Genomic DNA, 7,500 nt, shown 5'->3' with positions numbered 1-7,500 from the left:
GTATTTGGACAGGAATATTAACAGAAGGAGAGAGACCGGAAAACACAGAGTCTGAAGAGGAATCACCAAGATTCTGAGAGAATATAACTCCTGGATGGACACGATTTGACTTATTTTTATATTATTATATTTTTTTTTTTTGGGCCCCCTTTTTTTAATGAAATTTTGGGTTGCTTAAGTACCCCTCGCTCCCCCTTTTTCTTTTTTTTTTTTTGTTGAGCAAGCAAGGAGGGGAGGAGGTCTGACAGGGGAATAAGGGGGGTGGAGAGGTGGGTTCGGGGGAGAGGTAATTATGGCTCCCCTTTTCCTTTTTTTTTTTTTTTTTTTTTTGTGGGTTTGTTACCTCCTTTGGAGAGAAGATTTCTCCATGCTTTTTTTTTTTTTTTTTCTTTTTTCTTTCTTTTCTTCCTTATTCTCTCTCCCTTTAGGGGAAGATATGAGAGAATTTTGGGGTGCTCTCTGGACATAATTAGAGCCAGATAGACCCTGTATTAATTATCAATTAATTATTACCCCCCTCAGACATCCTCCCCCATACCTGGGTATAGCTGAGAGATTGGTTAAGTAGAAGGAGAGAGGAGATGTATAATACACAGCACATTTAATATACACGTAGTTGGAATATTTTTAGGCCATATGGCCCTGTTTTTTATATATATTTTTTTTTTTTTTTCTTCCTTCCCCGTTCTCTTATTTTATTTTAAGAGATATGAGGAACGTATCACTTAAGCACTTAAAAATTGTTAGGGATGTTTATCTTGCTCCCCTGGGGGCAGGAAACAACATCCCCCTGGCACCCTCCCATATGTGGGGGTTGATATATTTTTATTTTTATTTATTTATTTATTTTATTTTTTTTTTTATTATTCCTATTCACTAATTTATTCACTTTTTGTCTTGGTGTTATTTGCTCTTTTTGATAGAGGTCACAATATTTTTTTTTTTTTTTCTGGCACTAACAATGGATGGTTTGGTTGAGATTTTCAACAGTAGGCACTTGGGTAATAGGGGGTGTGTGATAACCCCCCCCCCCTTTTTTTTTTTTTCCTTTTTTGCTCTCCTCTCCTTTCTACTTATCTACATGTCGTTGAATGTTCTAGGTGGACCTAAGGAGTTGAAGATAATTAATTGTTGTAGGGTGAGGGGGATGGAGAGTGGGACGGAGAGTGGGAGGGAGAGAGAAATACGTCACAGAGAATATCTGAGATAGGAAGATGTTCATTAATGTGGAGGTAACACCATATCATTAAAGGAGACCAATTAATAGGAGTTGTGTGATAAGGGTAGTGAATGAATAAATAACAATGGAGTACTGGATCCGACCAGACAAGGGGGGCAGTGAGCTGATTCTCGCTCCGTGCATTGCCTCACCACGGACCTTTTTGTAGGTGAACGCAAGACACGCTAAGGGGCGTGAGGGGTGTTTGATATAACAAGGTGTTATTAGTAGGGTGGGAAGGGAGGGTGGTGGGGTGGGGGATTTTGGTTTTGTGGGTTTTTTTTTTTTTTTTTTTCTCTTTTCTCCTCCTCTTAACTCTGGATATAAAATATAAATCTAAATGGCGACTATAAAATGTATAACACTAAACGCAAGAGGTCTGAACATACCTGAGAAAAGACACATGTTACTAAATGATTTAAAAGGGTCCCAAATAGATATAGCATTAGTACAGGAGACACATTTTAAAGAAACCAAAGTACCCATACTTAGAAATAAAAACTTTCCATGGGTGTACCATTCGACAAATAAAGAGGTAAAATCAAAAGGGGTATCTATCCTCTTAGCCAAGAGAATGCCATGGTCTTTACAAGATATACAGACAGATCCTGAGGGGAGGTACATCTTTATTAAGGGAACAATAGGAGAGGTGAAGGTAACGTTGGCAAATATATACGCCCCCAACCAGAAACAGGTGAGCTTTCTTACGAAGGTCTTAAATAAACTGGCAGACTTTACAGAGGGACAACTGATTCTGGGAGGAGACATAAATATCCCTTTAAACCCCCTGATAGACACTTCATCAGGATGCTCCTCAGTCCCTTTGAGTAGTAGTAAGCAAATAAGTCAAGAACTATATAAACACCAACTTGTGGACGTATGGCGCCTTACCCACTCCGGGGAAAAAGATTATACATATTTTTCATCAGTACATAAACTATACACACGAATAGATTATTTCTTTATCCCTCATAGACAACTACAAGCAATTAAAAAAGTTGAGATTGGGAACATCACATGGTCAGACCACGCACCAGTCACTTTAGAGTATTCACTTTCGGAATCCCTGGCCCTTGGGGGAAGGTTCTGGAGATTGAATGAGAGCCTCTTACAGACACCTGAGATCCTCAGGGACGTAACAGAGGAACTAAAATTTTACTTTCAAACAAATGAAAATCCAGGGGGAGATATAGGGGTCCTATGGGAGGCACATAAAGTTGTGATTAGGGGAGTACTAATTAAACATGGGTCGAGAGTAAAAAAGGAGAGGATGGAAAGATTAGAAACGTTATTCAAAACTTTACACGAGAAGGAGGGTGCCCATAAAAAAGATATAACATTAAAAAACGAGAAAGAAGTGGGGGGCATAAGAAAAGAGATTAATGATCTGTTAGGTTATAAAGCAAAAGCCTCACTACAAAGAAGCCGAAAAATAGGATATGAATCAGGAGATAAGTGTGGGAAATTGTTAGCCAAAGCGGTTAAGGAGTTGAAACAGACTACATATATCCCCCAAATATTGTCTCCTAAGGGCAATAAGATAGCGATACCTAGACAGATCGCCCAGGTATTTGGAGATTATTATTCGAGCTTATATAACTTGACAGATAACTTAACAACTTTATCAGAAATGGAAGAATACGTAGCCTCTGCCCAGATGCCAAAACTATCGGAGGAAGCAGGCAAGGAACTGGACCTACCTATAGAATTGACGGAGATATTACAAGCCTTAAATATGATGAAGATTGGGAGGGCGCCGGGACCGGACGGCTTTACCCTCCAGTATTATAAGGTATTTTTCCCGATAGTTGGCCCGTATCTATTAAAAATTATTTAACGGGGTGGGGCAAGGATCAAGTTTTTGTAGAGATACTCAACGAGCACACATTACAGTTCTCCCTAAAGAAGATAAAGATTTAATGTTATGTGGGAGTTATAGGCCAATATCTCTCCTTAATACGGACTTAAAAATTTTTACGAAGATATTAGCAACCCGTCTGAATCATTATATACAATCATTGATACACTTGGATCAGGTGGGCTTTATAAATAATAGAGAAGGGAGAGATAATACCACCAAAGTATTGGATTTGTTACTGGAAATTGATAAATCTCAAAAACCATGTGTCTTCCTAGGTACCGACGCAGAAAAAGCGTTCGATCGCGTGAACTGGAAATTTATGACAGCGACATTGAAACATATCGGGCTGGGAGAGATTATGATACAGAGAATCCTTTCTATATACGCTGACCCAACAGCCCAAGTGAAAGTAAATGGGATTCTATCGGACCCTTTTAAGATTAAAAACGGTACGAGACAGGGATGCCCCCTATCCCCTATCCTTTTTGTACTGTCCCTAGAACCATTCTTATGTAAAGTAAGACAAAATTTGAATATTAAAGGGGTACAAATGGGAAAGGAACAGTACAAAATTTCGGCGTATGCAGACGATTTGATATTTACATTAACAAACCCGACAATATCCCTACCTAATTTAATTAAGGAATTTGAACAATACGAGTCCATGTCAAATTTAAAAATAAATTTCAATAAGTCAGAAGCAATGGGGATAAGATTGCCTAGAAGTGCACTACAAGTATTGAAACAAAATTTTAAATTTAAATGGGCAGATAAGGCAATAAAATACTTGGGAACGTATATACCGGCCAACCCTGATTTGGTATACGAATTGAATTTCAAACCTCTTTTGAATACAATTGGCTCTAAATTAGAAAAATGGAAGACGGGCTTATTCTCTTGGCTGGGGAGATGCAATCTTATTAAGATGTCTATCTTACCCAGATTCTTATATCTACTCCAGACATTGCCAGTAAAGATTCCGATAGGATATTTCAAACAGATAAACTCAATATTTATAAAATTTATATGGGCAAATAAGAAGCCGAGGATTTCAAGACAATTACTTACATTGCCAAAAAAATATGGAGGTACAGCGATACCAGATATTCAAAAATACTATTATGCCTCACATGTCAGGAGGCAAATAGACTGGTGCCGCCAGGGGGAATCAAAGCTATGGGTGAAAATAGAACAAACTAATACAAAGGTACCATTATCTAGGGCATTATGGTGTTATGAGAGTTTACCGACAGAATTAAAAGCACACCAATTAATTGGGACAACTTTAAGAATATGCTCTCAAATATGTTTTCAAAAGGACCTTACTTCACATGACTCTCCTCTATATCCTATAATAGGGAACCCGAGATTCACCATGGGAATGGAAGCACAGCCATTTAGGAATCTAGATAAAGCAGGATGCTTTCAGGCATCCCACTTTGTGAGAAATAATAAATGGCCGACAATGGAGATATTAATGGAGGAGGAAGGGGAATTTAGACTTCCCTTTTGGAATGCACTCCAACTTTCTCACTTTTTGGGATCTATCCCCAATCCAAAGAAGTATAACCGTCAGCTTACAATGCTGGAAGAATATTGTAGTGAGTCAGAGAATATATCCCATATGTTAGCAAAAATATATTCCTTGATAAATACCCCTAAAGCAGGACACCATTTACCTTATATTGAGAGATGGGAAAGGGAATTATCTTGTACCTTCTCCACAGAGCAGAGACAACAGATGGTTGATCTTGCTTTTAAATCATCTATATGTACTAAATATCAGGAATTAAATTTCAAAATCTTGACAAGGTGGTACTATACACCATATAAACTACATAAAATAGCAATAAATAATTCGGACAGATGTTGGAGATGCTCGGTGGAAGAGGGTACATTAATACATATTTTTTGGTCATGCCCTAAACTATCAAATTATTGGGGGAAGGTCAGAGAGATAATGCAAAAGTTTTCAGAATTTGAGATCCCGGAAAACCCTGGGTTCTTTCTTTTACAACTTAGCGGGATACCAGGGAAGAAATACAGGAGATCGTTACTATGCCATATGGCAAACGCTGCCCGAGCCTGTATCCCCCTGGGGTGGAAAAAGCAGGAACCCCCAACAATTAATTGCTGGATAGGTAAAATAGAAGAAATAAATAGAATGGAGGATCTGGTTCTGACAGGTCAACATAAGAGGGAAAAATATTTAGAAACATGGGGAGTATGGAACAGGTTTTTAGTAATGAACCAGGGGATGGACAGACCGGATCAGGATATATTGGATGTCGGAGAGATTTAGTAAATAAAGAAACAATACAGAGATGGGGGAGGAGGAAACTTATGTGTTTTTGTTTTCCCATTTATTTTTTTTTTTTTTTTGGGTGGGGTTGATTTGAGTTAGAAAAGAAAGGGAAGGAGATGAATAGCTATTTAACACATAGGATAGCTGGGAGATATGGGAAGCAAGAATGTGAGGGATGTATTGATCCTATGTCTTCTTGTTATGATGAATTTGTTATCCTACCCGAAAACTTCAATAAAAATTATATTTGAAAAAAAAATAAAAAATGATTAATGCTCTTATTATTTATTTCATTTAAAAATTCAGATTTTTATTACATTTTATTTTATAGCTCCTTTTACATAATTTAATTTTATATACATATGAATAAAAATAAGAACTATTACCGTGGTTGTTTTATTTATTTTATGTTAAGAATTATTACCACTTTTACATTATTTTTATTATATTTTTTTTTTACATTAGGATTTATTACAGCTATTCTTAGATGAATTTTTTTTTTTTTTTTTTTAGCAAATCTATTTAACGATTATTTAAATAGCTATTACAGTATTACAGCTAAAGATCCCATATAGTTACTACACAATATTTTTTGCTGGAGTTGGCCTTTTACGTCTTGTAGCAGTTTAGGGGAGAAGAGTTTTTATTCAGCGTACTTGCAGCTCAGATTTATCCTGATTAAAGTAGATTAGTGAAAGGCAGAGTTTCCATTCACCATTCATAACTGCAATCTCTCAATCAAATAAAAAGCATATTAAACCACCCTTGGGCGAGGTATAGGGGCAAACAATAGGGGCTGTCTGGAGGGTGCTTTCTTTTTTTATTGCAAGGATTAGCCGTTTGTGGCATCAGTGGTGGAGGAGAGAATCAGGAGCTGCAGAATAATGGAAGTGCTGTCTGCTGAATCCGCCGTCCTCCACCAAGACCTTCAAGGTCACTCCGACAAGACGGGCCGGGATCTCAGCTCACAAGAACCGACCGTGACAAATAACCTGGGAGTATCTGGGGCCTCGAGTAACAAAAAACGGAAAAATATAAAATAAAATACAAAAAAAAAAAAAATTATTTTGTTTGTTACTTTGATCAGTGTTAAAAAAATAAAATAAAAATACTGTTACTGTAGACACGCAGTATACATTTTATTGTACCATTGGTCGAGTAAAAAAAAAAAAAAAAAAAGGACACTAAAATAATGGCACAAGCCATGTCATCTGCTGGTGTTGGTCCTCTGTGTTTTATCAAGTCCAAAGTCAGCGCAACCCTCTAGCAGGAAATTCTAGAGCTCTTCATGCTTCCCTCTGACCAGCTTTATGGAGATGCTGATTTAATTTTACAGCAGGACTTGGCACCGCCCACACTACCAAACCTACCAATACCTGGTCACATGATCATGGGATCACTGTGCTTGATTGGCCAGCAAACTCGCCTGACCTAAACCCCATAGAATAGAGAATCTGTAGGCTATGGTTTCTTCACCGTAAGAGCTGTGAAAATGTGGAATAGACTCCCTCCAGAGGTGCTATTGGGCCAGCTCAGTAGATTGCTTTAAGAAAGTCCTGGATTCTTTCCTGGGTGTACAGAATATAACTGGGTACTAATATTTATAGGTAAAGTTGATCCAGGGAATATCCGATTGGCTCTCGGGGGATCAGGAAATAATTTTTTCCCCTGCTGTAGTAAATTGGATCATGCTTTGCTGGGGGGTTTTCACCTTCCTCTGGATCAACAGCGGGTATAGGATTGTATGGTTGGGTTTTCATTAATGTTTTTTTTTTTTTTTTTTATTGGTTGAGCCGGATGGACTTGTGTCTTTTTTCAACCTGACTAACTATGTAACGAGGAAGATGAGAGACACCAGACCCAAAATTTTAAAGCATGCACACCAGATTCTGTTCGGCCGAAAGTCGCAGTCGGTTGTCGGAAGCATCATACTAACAAGCCTACAATCGGCCGATCGGACGGTGGCCGAATATTTACGGCCGACAATCGCTACGTGTGTACGGGGCTTAAGACAACTTTTCTGTATTAAAAATGTTTTTTTTTTTTTTTAAATTGGTCTTATGTAATATTCTAACATTCTGAGATACTGAATTTTGGGGTGTCACTCGCTGTAAG

This window comes from Pelophylax lessonae (assembly GCF_965119305.1).
Source record: "Pelophylax lessonae genome assembly, chromosome: 2".
NCBI lineage: Eukaryota > Metazoa > Chordata > Amphibia > Anura > Ranidae > Pelophylax > Pelophylax lessonae.
The sequence above is the reverse complement of the archived record's forward strand: the minus strand, read 5'-3'. Positions refer to the sequence as shown.